Source organism: Vicugna pacos, chromosome 7 (genome assembly GCF_048564905.1).
Source record: "Vicugna pacos chromosome 7, VicPac4, whole genome shotgun sequence".
NCBI classification, from domain to species: Eukaryota; Metazoa; Chordata; class Mammalia; order Artiodactyla; family Camelidae; genus Vicugna; species Vicugna pacos.
In genome coordinates, this window is record NC_132993.1 from 64,506,552 (window position 1) to 64,521,449 (window position 14,898).

A 14,898-nucleotide genomic window follows, 5' to 3' on the forward strand; every position below is an offset into this window, starting at 1 on the left:
ATCTGAACAGAGACAGGAAGGAGAATTAGTAAACAGATATGGGGTAAGAGTCTTCTGGACAGAGAGAGTAGTTAAAACAGAGTCTCTGCATGTGACTTGTACAAAGAACAATGAGGATGCTGTGGTGGCTGGAATGGAGTACATGAGGGGGAGAGGAAGTGCTACAGACTTAATGTGTGTCTTCCCAAAACTTACATGTTAAATCCTAATGCCCAATGTGATGGTGGGAAGACAGCCACCTAAGAACCAGTCTGGTAAGGGCCATTTTCCTGGTTCTTAGGTGGCTGTCTTCCCACCGTCTCCTCACATAGCAGAAGGGGGTCTCTATTCCCAAAGACCCTACCTCGTAATACCATCACGTTGGACATTAGGATTTAACATACACGCTTTGATCTTGGACTTCCCAGCCTCCAGAACTGTAAGAAATTTCTGTTGTTTTTAAGCCGCCTAGTCTGTAATATTCTTGTTATGGCAGCCTGAACAGACAAAAACAGAAAATTCATACTGAGAAGTAGGTGCCACTATGCCAAACACCTAAAAAGGTGAAAGTGGCTTTGTGTAGAGGCTGGAGAAGTTTTTAAATGCATGCTAGAAAAAACCTACATTTCTGTGAATGGACCATGAAGGGTGATTCTGAAGAGAACTCAGAAAGAAAAGAGAGCTGTAGTGAATGTATAAATTTCAGAGGATACCTAAGTCATCCTGAACAGAATGTTGGTAGAAATATGGATGTAAAGGCCACTCTGATGTGGTTTCAGATGGAAATGAGGAACATATTATTAGACGATGGAGAAGAGGTTATCCCTGTGCTAACGTGGCAAAGAACTTGGTTGAATTGTGTTTGTGTTCTAGTGTTTTCTGGAAGGTAAAACTTGGAACTGATGAAATTGGATATTTAGCTGAAGTTATTTCTAATAGCTTCAGTATTGATAGGATTGAAGGAGCAGCACGGCTCCTCTTGACTATTTAGAGTAAAATGTGAGAAGAGAGAAATGGTTTAAAGACAGAGTTGTTAATCAGAAGAGAGGCAGAACTTAAAGATTTGGAAATTCTCAGCCATTCATATTGTGAAAAATGAGAAAGCTTGGTTGTAAGAGAACAGTAAGGATGTGGCCAGCTGATAAGGTTAGTCTGAGTTGGCCATCTCAACAGAAGCTAGGAGCCGTTGTCCAAGAAAATGGGAGAATGATTCTGAAGGCAATTCAGAGATGATCAGAGCTGTGGTGTCCATCACAGGTTGAGGAGGTGGGGGGGGGTGTCTGTGGGGCAGGGCCTTTGAGGGCCTGGGAGGCAGAGTGATTTCAAAAAAGAGGCTGCTGGCACCTTTGGGACAATGGTGCATATGGCCTAGCACCACCTGACATCTTGGGGCTTCACTCTGCACTTTGGTGCAGTGGTTTCTCAGCTGCCCCAGGTGCCACTTTGGTGGACCCTGGAGTGGCCTGGGCTGTGCCCAGCAGAGCCTGAGGGTGATGGCTGCCTCTACTTAGACTTCAAAGGACAGGGCCTCCCAGCAGAGTTACTGGCTTGGGACTCCAGTCTCAGAAATCTGAGGGGAGAGGGCCAGGCAGAGAAACACCATGGGGGCAGGTTTCACTTTTCTGGTCTGCTTTAAAGGACATTTATTTATGTTTGTGTGGGTTCTTTATAGCAGTATTTTGAACGTAGCTGAAGAAAGAATTTCCATTTCTACTCTGGGGGAAAGTTAAATTCTGAGTCTATGCCACCATGTTCAAAGTAGGTGACTTTTAAATTATTTTAGAGCCGTATTTCAATAAAAAATATACAAAAGACATACAAATATTCCATTTTGAATTCAGTTTTATTGTTTTGGATTTTTGACTGTGAAATAATGCCTATCCAAGGAATTAGAATGAAGCTAAACATTTTGATTTTAACTTTTCAGCCTGCCGAGGAGATTAGAAAGTTCTTATATTAGTTAAAATACATAATAGCCATGAAATGACAGAAAATAAAAGCTGTAAATAAATATCAGTTAACACTTCGATGGGTTTCTTGAGAGTTGGATTTGTATGAAAGACATCTTGTGTATTGGAGGGTTCCCAGACCTGCCTGCACATCAGAACAAGTGAAAAAACTTAAAAAATGCAAACATACGGGAATCACAGCAGAAATTTTCATTTGGTAGGTCTGAGGTGTGGTTTAGGAACCTTTTTAAAAAGCTTCTGAGATAGTTCTGTTGTGCTATAATGTATGTGAAGCAATGTTGTATATTATTAACAGATTTTAGAATATATAGAATTTTCTCCCTTTTTAAAGGCTCGTTTAGAGCAATTCTCCACTATTGAACCTGTAGCAATAGTGGTGAATATTATGGGGATGCGTTCTGCAGACAGAATGATTCTTCAGATCTGCCTATGAATCTTTGTGTATAAGTGTGTTGGAAGGTCTGTGCCGTTGGTGCACCACAAGGCTGTTGAAATTTTCCTTGTATTTCTCTGCCACAAATTTCTCTTTGCTGTGACATCATTGCAGCTGCCAAGGAGAGAAACCAAGGGAGACAGACAAATGAACAACTGCATTTTTGGAGAAAATATTTAACAACTCAAAAGTATTTTTTTCCCAAAGTAATGAAATGTGATTTTTCAAAACACATGAAATAACATGAATGATTTTCCTCTTTAGTGTCATATTTCTATAGAGTTTCATAATTGGATTTGATTTATCAAATTAGCTTTTTGGTTGGTATGTTCTTCCATTATAATAAATCAGGTAAAATGTTCTAATGGGAATGTTTTCTTTTATCTCTCAGAGACCATAAAAAGGGTTCACTTTATTGCAAAATGCACCTAAAAGATAATTACATCACTTTAGACTTCAGATAAATTGTTCATAAAACGACTTAAAACTGCTTTTAGTGGTAAATGCTTATATCTGATGATGCAAGGAAATGGGATGTTGTAAGTGGAAGATGAATGATTTTATATTAAGTCTTAAGCATTTTTATTATATCTGTCATATTATAAAGAGGTTTACTTCTTTAAATGTTGCTTATAAAACATATATATTGTGATTTTACTATAATGCTTTAAAAAAAGCAATTAGATATTTACAGACTTACCTTACCTCTGATAGAACATCTTAGGAAATCTAATCATGCCTCATATGTTAAACTTTCCTTTATTTGCCTAAGCAGTAAGGGAATGTAACTTAAAAATGTAATACTGGAACCTTACAATTAAATATAATCTTGGAAGACACCTCTCCTTTGACATTTTCTTGGTGATATTTTTGTAACCATATTTTCTGAGTCTCTGAGCATGGATTGTCACTGGACATTTAGTTGAAACATTTTTGACCATAAACTAAATTGAAGAATAATTATGCTATTTCTTGTTAAAAATGATAACTAAAAATGTAAAAACTGTAACTGTGTAGGTGATTTTTAAAAAAATTCTGTTTATCTCAGGATAAATATGGAAAAGCAGTGTGTTTTTTGGGTAAGAATATCCCACAAACTATTATTGCAATTTTAATCCTTTTGGGAGATTAAAATCATATTGCCTATGTATTAAATGTTATGTTTTAGTTTGGAATGTGTTCTGGACCAGGGATGGCATCATCCTGGTTGGTGAGACTAGGCCAGAGAATGTTTTGACTTTCTAAAGTGTATGTTTACATAGGAAGGACTGTGTCCTTCATCCAGTGTCCTTGCCTGGAGATTCCAATGTGTATGTCAGCTGCACTTAGTTTGAGTCTAAACATCACAAAATCTGGGAATTAAGGTCCCACAGCTTCCCTTTTCTCCCTGTTTTATCATGTGCTGCCTACCAGAATCTGTCTACTTTTGTTCACTCTCAAGAGTTTTTGTAGTATGTGTAACTGATAGTAGTTTAAGCTTCCAGTAGGGTCTTCATTCATCATTGAGTTTTTATCTCCTCATCTTTTCTCTCTTGAAATCTTCATTCTGATCCAATTTCCATACGATTCTAATCTGTCTTTATTTTATTTATTTTAATGAAGGTACTGGGGATTGAACCCGGGACCTGATTCGTGCTAAGTATGTGCCCCACCTCTGAGCTATTCCCCTCCCTCCCGAGGTCTAATACCTTCTTGAATAATTTCCTTGGAAAGGATATCGAGGTATGTTTTCTTTGTAGGTTTGTCTTAGCTCAGGGAAGTTTTCTTCTATCTCACGTTGATAAATTGCTTCTGATCTAATAATTTTTATTTCTTTTTCAGAAAAATCAAGAATTTTTAGTTTTAATCTCCATTTTTTCCTTCTTTTCACTCTGTTCTTTCCATTTATTTCACAATTTTCTCCCTCTAAATTTTATGAGATCATCTCAAGTTTATACTTATTACTTATTATGTTTTCTTCAGTTTCAATTCTGCAATTTTTATTATAACTAAAATAATATTTTTTTCTATTTTTCCTTAATATTCCTTTGTTAGTTACATTTAAATTTTATCCTTCATGTCCCTTTTGGCCATCTTTATTTTTAACTTCATTTTGTTACCTGCTTGGATTTCTGTTTCTTTTTCTTAGAGGTTGCGACTTTTTAATTTTTTTGAGAAAGTGGAATTGTATTTAAGCACTTTCCTCCAAATCCGGTCATTAATTATTTTTAGAGTTATACTTTCCCTTTTAATATATTGTACTGTTACTTGATCATCAGCATTTTTGCTTATGCTATTTTAAAATTTTCCTCCGTTTATTGTTTCTTATAAAACTAGCTGTCATTTATTGAGTGCCCACTAAAGCCTAGATACCACGCTGGATATTTTTATACATCAATGATTATTATTTCCATTTAATAGATGAGGCTTAGAATGCAGAAGCTAGGATTAAAATTCATTCCATGTGGATTGAAAGAGCATACTTTCTCCATGGTTTCTGGAATGAAGAGAACTCTTCCTATATAGGATGTTTATAAATAATTAAAGTGTTTGGATTACTATTAGACAATGTGATGCTAGTTGAATTCCACATAAATTCCTCTGAGAAACAGAGTGGCTGTGAAGTTCTGAGTCTAATTCCCAGTCTCCAACAGTCAAATATCTTTGCTAGACTGAATCAAGTGTGGGTTATTCTCTTACCACTTCTACTTAAAAATTTAACACTAGGAAGCAATGCAAGACCTATACAGCTCCCTGGACTCTATTTCTACCTGAAGTGCATTACTAGTGGGGTCTATAATGCATAGGGCTTCCTTTCTGGTTTTGAGCTGTTGTTTTGCAGTTGGAGTTGAGATCTGATCTCTGTCTACAGAAAGATAAACTGAAGGCAGAGCTGAGGTACACAACTCTGGCTACTTCAAGATACAGTGTCCACTCAATGTGGGTGACTCCTCAATTTTACTTAGCTTGTACGGCTTCTGCATTGTTGAATGAGTGACTGATAGTGTATCTTCCCTATATCTTTTCTGGATGAGCAATTTATTGTTTCTAGTTAGCGAAGTATTCATGAGTCACAAGTTGTTTCTCAGTATGTTTGACCAGTGACATTAATAAGATATAGTTATGGAAAAGTTTTGCTGGTTTCTGGGAAAAGTTTGACCATCAGTCTTAATTTTTGCTGTTTTTCTTTTCTTTTTCCTTTCCTTTCTTTCCCTTCCCCTTTCCTTTCCTTTCCCTTCCTTTCCTTTCCTTTCCCCTTCTTTCCTTCTTTCCTTCTTTTCTTCCTTCCTTCCTTCCTTTCTTGTCTTTCTTGTATTTCTAATAGATAGAAAGGGAAACAGATTACATCAGGGAATAAAAGCCAAGTGTTATTTTAAATTAGAACTCCTGTAGTTATTTTTGCAAATAATGCTTTATTTTCTAAACAAGATCTTTTAATTAATATATAATCTCCTGGGAATCTTTTATCATTTCATACTTTAAGGCAGAGGGGTCTTTGGGACTGTGAAAGATTTTGAATTGTTGTTTTCTCTTTTGCTAGTCCTCTGAATTAGATTTGGGAAAGATGATAATGGCCTTTGGTTTTCCAGTATCTCTGGCAAATGCACATTCCTTCAAGATGCCCTGCCTTGTACATTTTCTCTCATCTAGAACTTTGCCTTCTGAGTTTCACTCATATTTTTAGGATTGAGTAATTCAAAGAAACCATTAAAAATGCTTGTAATTTTGGTTGTTTTTTATACAGTGTTGTACTCATTTAACCTAGTTTTCAAACTGTACATTTCTCAAAAGCCTTTCTACACAGATTGCTTTGAAAGAAATTGAGAAAACACATATAGGATTTAGGAGGGAAGTATTTCCTGACCGTTACCAATGAAATATTCTTGTAATAAATTTGGTAAGAATATACATATATTTCAGTATAAATAGCCAGTAGTGATGGACAGTTAAATATTTATAATTTAAACTTTATTTTCAAAGTGATTAGAGCTCGTTCTCAGAGGAAATAATAATGTCGTTTCTCTTACTGCAGCAATTCTGTGACTTACTCATCTAAGTTATGTAATGTTCAGATTCTTGAGGTGTGTAAAGTGCTGGGGAAGCTAGATTTCAAAGCATGACTTGGGATCCCTGGGTTTTTGAGACCCTTTCAGGCAGTTAATGAGATCAAAATTATTTTTATTCTAATACTTCAACATTATTTACCTTTTTTTCATTTCTCTCTCTGACAAGTGTACAGTGGGGTTTTCCAGAAGCTGCTTGATATATATCACAGAAGATTGAATGCAGAGAAACCATTCTGTAATGGTTTGCAGAATGGTTTGCTAAATGTAAAAATATCTGTATATGAGAATGGAGTTACCAGATAGTAAAGAGAATAAAAAATGTGAAACAGTGCCACTTGTGATAGACCAAAAAATGATCTCTCAAAGATGTTCACATCCTAATCCTTGGAACCTGTGAATACATCTCTGTATGAGGCAAAAGGGACTTTGCAGATGTGATTAAATTGAGTATTTTGGGATGGGGAGATTATTTTGGATTATCTCTGGTGGACCCAATGTAGTCACAGGGTTTTTAAATGTGGAAGAGAGAAATAAGAGTGTAAGTGCCAGAGTGATGAGTGGGAGACTCAGCAGGGCATTGATGGCTTTGCAGAGGGACCAAAAGCCAAGGAATGTAGGAGACACCTAGAAACTGGCAAAGGCAAGAAAAACAAATGCTCCCCTGAGGCCTCTAGAAAAGAGCACATCTCAACCATCACCTTGATTTCAGCACAGGGAGACCTGCTTTGGATTGTTGACCTTCCAAACTGTAAGATAACAGATCTGTGTTGTTTTACATTACGGAGATTATTACGGCAGCAATAGGAAACTACTATAGTACTCGTTCAAATCCTCTTTTAAATGCTGTATTGTTCCTCTGCACTACAGCCATCAATGAACCTCCTGGCTTTCAGAAGAAAATCAAGCTCTATAGTTTGACTATAGGCCTTTTGTCATTTGACTTTAACTGTTAATTCACATCTCATCTTTCTTGACCCCTTAGTTTCCATCCTATGTGCCAACCATACAGAAGGATTGCTGTATTTAAAAACCACCGACTTTCCCATGCCCTTGTTCTTTTGCACATTCTATGTTCCCTGCCTTCGTAGCCGACTTTCACTTGTCTGTTCAGCTCCTACCTGTCCTTATAAACTCACTTAAAAAAAATAGCAACTGATTTTTCTTTGTTTTTTGTTTTGAGGGGGAGGGAATTAGGTTTATTTATTTTTATTATTTATTTATTTAATTGAGGTACTGGGGGATTGAACCCATGACCTCTTGCATGCTAAACATGTGCTCCACCACTGAGCTATACCCTCCCCCGCTGAACTCACTTTTAATGCCATCTGCTATGCAAAGCCTTGCTTTAGTCCTCCGGTCTAGGTTGCCTTGTTCATAAGTAGCACTTGCCACATTATGTCTAATTTATATATATATTGCCTATCTTCCTGTCCAAGTGTGAGCTACTTGGGGGAGGTAAGGATGTCATATTTGTGTATCTCCAGCATCTAGTACATTGCTTGATTCACAGTATCCCTCAGAAAATGTTTTTTCTCAGTTGCTCAATTGATTGATGATTGCCCAATTATTAATAGTTTATTTCCCATGAATCAGCCTTTAAATATGATTCTGTCATATACTCAACTGAACTTTGCACTAACCTGCTGTTTCTCTAAGCTACCATCCTATGTTTCTTATTCTGCCATATAAATTGGGGAGTGAGTGATCTACATATGTGGTTTTAATTTTTTTCCTCGTATGACCTCTTAACTTCTTTACATGTTACTCCCATTGTATTGGCTTTTCTTTTTCAAAGGTCCCTACTGATCTCTCTCTCTTTTTTTTTTTAACATTTTTGATAACTTCGACCACTAGTAATTCAGTCTTTCCCTCCTTTAGTTTCCATGTATATTTCTACTCATTTCCAACTTTTTTTTTTGGTCTGGTTTTTCTTCTTTCCACCCCTTCTTTCTGGATATTCCCCCAATATTAAATGCTTAAGCATTGGTTCTCTCTATGTGGTCAACAACTTGAAAACCTCATCCACTTGCATAGTTTCACCACTGTTTACAAGGATGAGTTTGTAGTCAAGACCTACCATAGTCCTGTCCATACAATAGTGATAGTTGAAGCCTCTGCCATTGTCTTAAACAAAGAAAGAAACTGACATGAATCGATTCTTCACAAGTAATGCTCCCTCCTTACTTTTCTTTCTCCATCAGTAACCGCTCTGTTATGCTCATTTCTCAGGTTAAAATTGTTGGAATCCTTTTTCATATTTTCTATTTTTTTATTCTTTTTATATGTTATCAAGTTATTTTTCTTCAAGCTACCTCTTAGGTTATCTCTTAGCCAAGCTATCTAGGCCCTTATTATCCTAAGATAATTTCATGCCTCTAGTATTTCTTTGCTTTAATCAGCTATGAATCCCAACACTCTTCTCTCTACTCAATGAAGAATGCTACCACCACTTTTGCCTCTGGCACCAATTCATTCTGAGTGCTTTAATGTTATCCCTCCGCATGAGGAACTATTTGATCTGCGTTGATTATTATAGCATGCCCTATATGGTTTTCTTAGGTCCAACTAAATGTTCAGACTTGCTTTGACCATCAAAGGCTGCATTAACACCAGCCTACTCAAAAGGATTAAGACACTGGTTGCCACAGGGCAGCCTCAGGGCTTTCTCTCAGAGGCAGTTGTAACAGCTTAAAAGCTCAGGGTTATGGACACTGTCTGGTTTAGAAGTCTTATGCCACCCATGCAAATTTGCTCTGGTAATAACCCTACAGTCAGAGCTTCTAGGCCACTTGCAAGGATATATCAATTAAAAGAGTCACCACATTCAGGAAGGTCCAAAGTATGGCATCTCCACCAGTTTTTTATAGTTCATTTATGTTTCCTCCTGGTCCAGGGTCATTTTTACCATAAGCAGTATTCAGTAATATAGTAAACTTTCTACCCTTATTAGGTTATCAGAAGAATGGTGACAGCTTGTTAATTGAGGGTTAGCATGATGTGTAGAAAAGGGAAGGATTTTGTTCACTTTTTGTCCAAAGTTACCAATCAAACTGGAACTTCTTGAATCATTATTAAGGTCATTTGTAGTCTGTCCCCAACCCCCATTTATTCAAACCTCTTTCCCAGTACTGCCCAGATAGCCTTTTCTGACTCCCTTACTTAATATAGCAAAAGTCTCAAACACTTTCTTCCTTCATTATATCCCCAAATTGAGTGCCTGCTCTAATTCTAGGCAAATAGTATCTATTTAAGAAATAGCCACAGAATAAAAGAATCTCAGAATTACGAGAGACATTCCAAACTGATGGCTGGATTCCCGTGTTTTGCACTGATAGAAACTAAACATGGAAGAAAGCAAAAGGCAACTGAATCACTATGCCGTACACCAGAAATCAGCACATTGTAAGTCGATTATACTTAAATTTAAAAAAAAGGAGCAAGTTTAATACTTTTTTGATTCATTGATGAATCGGTTGAGAACACTGTTGTAAAACTTTTTTAGAGGTGAAAAAACTCATGGCTCAAAGTTTAAAACAAACGGACAAATACCTCCAACCCAAACACCTAGCTATACAAATCTTAAAAGAAGAAGCACAATTATTTAATGAAAACCCAGGTTGAATCCTAAAATTGCTTGGATTTCAAAAGAGTGGGAGGGATTCACTTCCCTGTGTGGAGGCAGGGAGCAGCGAGGCCAAGCAGAGAACGTGAAGGAGGCCTTAACAGACAGAAGGCAGTGGATGTGGTTCAGGCTGACTGGTCGTGTGACTTCTGGAAAGTTAATTAAATTTTCTATGTTTTAACACATGTTCATAAATACATATCGTGATGTTTTCCTGTTATTTACCTGAAGTAATATGGTTAAGATTGAAGTGATACTGTGAAATATCTCAAGTTACATGGAAGAAAAGCTCAGCTGAATTATAAAGTCTTTTTATTTTTCCCACTGGAAATCAAAGAGTAGAGTAAGGAGAGGGAGATTTACAAGAAAACTACTTTTAATTGTGTCTACATGGGCCAGTTAGAACAGAAATCAACAAGTTTGCTGTGGATTTGATCAATATAGGCAAGAAATCAAATTAACTCAGGCTGTCTTGTATTATTTCATTTTTCAGTAAAAAGATTCGAGATCCGAATTATTCTTATAATTGCTTTCTTTCCCCCCAATTTTACTTTTTTTGGTGGAAGAATCAAGAGCAAATCCTTGATCCTTTTTTAGGTATACGATTGAATATCTTAAGAATTATATTTAGGACTAACAATATGGGAAAAGGCACTCTTTATAATAAAGAACAAAATAGAAAACTTTGTGAGCTACACGTCTGATGCTTCTGTTGCCAAGGTAGAAGCCAAAATAGATGGACAATTTGAAAGATGTATACGTCTAACCAACACCCAACCTAAATTATATTTCAAGTTAAAAATGCGTACGAAAAGTACACTTGATATATTGTAGTATGTGTTTTTGAAAAAAAGTAATTAACATACAATAGGAGCTATAACCTTCCTTTTTAAATAATGCATTTTCTCAATTAATAAAAACATAGAGAAGAATGATACTTTGTATAGTGTTCTATAGTTTTTAGCTATCGTCACCGGAAAGTAGTCCAATTTTCTCTTTCAAAACACCAGAGCCCCTATTCTCCTCTTTCTTGCTCACACCAGCTTCAGTAAGTAAGAGTAATACAGTAGACAGAAGTGCTTCCCAGATTGCATCTATTCAGTCTGCAGAGTTTATTACCACAGGAGGTCATCAAGTCAGTTATAACAGCTGGATTCAAAATGAGATCAGGAGAATTTTTATAACCAATAACATTTATATAGTAAAGCAAGTGATTTAAGAGTTTTATGCTTTAGGTCATAAAATCATACTTCAGTTCATAAAATATTAAACCATGGTATTGGAAAGGAAATTTTCCTTGCAAAGTATCTTTGAAGATCTTTGATAGAGACCACTTCTGGTGTCTTATGATAGATAAAGAATTACCTAACAGTAAGATAGTAAAAATGTCATTTGATAGCAAGTCCAACATTTATGTGACACTCTAACCAAATACAACAAGCAAAAAGTCAAGTGGAAATTGCAGTTCCGCTTGACTGTCTCTATATAGAGACAAAACAACTGATTAAAAAGCGTAAAAATTCAGTGGAACACATTATTGATATTTCGGAGACGTGAAAAATTCTTGTCATTTGCTGAACTCAGCTTAAGATACTTGAATTCAAGTAAACTGGCTTCCAGGTATGAATAAAGCCTAAATGCATCTAAGTAGTCGCAAATTGATTCAGTTTTTCATATAAAAATTTCCCATTTTTATTGGTGGAGTTGAAGTATTCAGATACGACCTTCTAGTTAAAATTATTTCCTGGTCTCTCTGCTAGCTAGATCTTAGTGCAGTTCTTCCTTCCTCAGAGTAAGTAGCTTGACTAGGAATTTGATTATTTTATTTTATTTTTTAATTTATTCTTATTGAAGTATATTCAGTTTACAGTGTGTCAATTTCTGGTGTACAGCATAATGTTTCAGTCGTACATATACATACATATATTTATTTTCATAATAGATTACTAAAAGATATTGAATATAGTTCCCAGTGAAGGAATTTGATTATTTTAAATCCAGTGCAATGCCATTTAGTTCTCAGAACTCCTGCCTTTTAGAGAAGGACAGGACATTGTCTGGGTTTGGGGACTGTAGGAGTCTAAAGTGTTGCAGTGTTGCTCTTAAAATGGAAAAGCTTTTACATGGACATTGGCAGTCAAAAGCCTTACTTTTTATTTGTACTTTGGATGTACAGAACTGCTGGGGATCAAAAATTGTAAGGAATGATACTATATAATGCAAGTCAGTAGTCTTTTGACTACTTAAAAAGTGCTAGTAAGTAGACTTAGAACTCTTCTCAGCTTCTCCATGTTTGGGTCCCACTCTCCATTGGGAGCATGGAGACTGCTAAGGAGACATGCTTTGGTGGCTGATTTGTCATAATATTTCCATTCTCTACATTTGCTTTTTATGTTGCCTACATTGCTTATTTTCTGAGTTTGATTCTCAAGTGTAGAGACATAGTCTTTATTTATACTTGACTTAATGTTGGGCAGGAACAGAGTTAATGACCATAAAAACAGAGAGCCTGATTTTTTAAAAAATGTCTATCAAATAGCATTATCACCTATACCCCAATTTTACAAAGGTTAGTAGTTCCAGAGACACATAAAATGACTAGTTCAGAACAAGCTAGTGTGATTGTTGATTTTATGTGTCAACTTGACTGGATCGTGGGGTGCCTAGATATTTCGCTAAACATTATTTCTGGGTGTGTCTTTGAGGATATTTCCAGATGAGATTAGCGTTTGAATCAGGTGACTGACTGAGGGAGATGGCCTTCCCCAATGTGAGTGGGCATTATCCAGTCTACTGATGTCAGAAGAGAACAAAAAGGCAGAGGAGGGGAAGAATTTGCTCTCTGTGCCTGACTATTGAGCTGGGATGTTGGTCTTCTGCCCTTGGATTGGGGCTTACATCATCAACACTGCTGGTTCTCAAGCCTTTGAACTTGGACTGGAACTACACCACGGGCTTTCCTGGGTCTCCATCTTGCAAGTGGCAGATCATAGAAATTCTAAGCCTTTATGATTGTGTGAGCTGGTTCCTCATCATAAATATCTTAGTGTTTATCCCATTGGTTCTGTTTCTCTGTAGAACACTGACTAATACAGCTAGTCTGGGCAGAGCTAAGACTACAACATAGTTGTGAGTCTACTGCCATTCATCACACCATACCTTTGAAAATGCCTGGCCTGACACCTAATGTCAAAGAGGTGGGCAATAAATGTTTTTGAAATGATGAATTAATACCTAATAGTTTAAGAAAACATTCTGACTTTACCTTGCAACAAGTAGACAGGCCCTAATAGTAGTTGCACATCTTCTCATCGTTTCATTGCTCTTTGTAAATTAAACAGCTCTCTGCTCCTATAAAAAAAAAAACTAAAGAAAAGCTGGGGAGGTAGGAGGGGTGTAGCTCAGTGGTAGAGTATATGTTAGCATGCATGAGGTTCTGGGTTCAACCCCCAGCACAATTAAAATAATAAAATAAATAGATGCATAAATTTTATTCCCCTGCCACCCCCCCAGAAAACCCCCAAAACTGAAAGCTGGCATCATTATATGCCTTTCTTTTACCATAAGTATTACTTATCAAAACAGAGACTGTATGAAGTCTCTAATGAGTCTTTTATAGAAACTCTTTGTATTTATGCCCATATATGGCCAGTTCTTTGCATAAGAGGGTAGGAAATTTGAAAAACTGACCAAGTTAGTTATAATGACCACATTCTGAAGCCTTTAGGCACATGAAGTGTATTGACCATATCTGCTAGATCCAGAGGTAATAGTTTCAGTCAGTCTAAGCAATACCTTGTCATGAGCACAAGGGACAGAGTGATGCTTATAAACTATACTGTGCGTATGACTCACCTGGGAATCATGTTACCATGCAGATGCTGTGATTCTTAGAGTGGATCATGCAGGTGTCTGGAATGGGAACTGAAACTGAGTTTCTAACAAGCTCTAGGATGCTGCTGAAGCTCCTGGTTTGGGGGTCACATGGAGCAGGAAGAAGCTAGCTCCTAGAGAATTGGGCTCTCTGACTCTGGTGTCTGATTCTCTATTTTGCTTCTTGCCTTCTTGGTATTTTCTCAGATCTTATATGCTAATAGTGGGACTCCAGGCTTTGCAGCATTGAAATAAAGCTGAAGACTCTTACTGGTCGTACAGTTGCCATTTTCTTCTCTGAGCTATGTGAATAATGGCCTCAATCTTTTGTTTTTGTCTTTATATATATAGCTCAAGTCATCTTCTATCTCATTCTATGATTATTTTGTGGAATAATATCAGAATTTAGAAGAAACCTTTTAAAAACAGATAAGCAAGTCTCTTTGGAAATATGTTTCACTTAAACACTCATCGTTTAATTTAGAGATAAAAAAGGGGATGTTTAATTTAAGGTGATTATAATTGGTAATATGGGTAGTATCACCAAGAGTTACTCTGAAACAGAAGTTTCCATTTCATTGAAATGACATGCACATACATACACACGTACATTTTTAAAGAAAAAGAAAAAGAAAAACATTTTAACCACAAGGTGGCAGTAAGATACATATGAAAAAAGGGAATTCAAATAAATACAGATTTCAGACAGATCTCTGAGGAAAAGATTGTCGAATAAATAGCATTTCCTAATGCAGTGGTATGCAGAAATGCCTTAGCAAAGCTACTTATTTGTGGCATTCTTGGATAACCACACTCTAAATTATAAGCTGTATAAACTTGGTATCTTCTGGGGTCCACAGTGAATATTTGCATAGACAATTTTCAATTACAAAAACCTTGTACTATTTTTAAAAATTTTATTTTGGTTCCATTTAGCCAATAGTTAATGTCATAAGTTACATGTTAATATTCCCA

The 14,898-nt window shown here is 36.3% G+C and overlaps 1 long non-coding RNA gene across 2 annotated transcripts in view; it reads left to right on the forward strand.

Moving 5' to 3' along the window:
• The window catches only part of LOC140697438 (uncharacterized), a 432,985-nt gene that overhangs the window by 20,956 nt on the left and 397,131 nt on the right, over positions 1 to 14,898 (forward strand). The gene's annotated exons all lie outside the window — the stretch shown is intronic.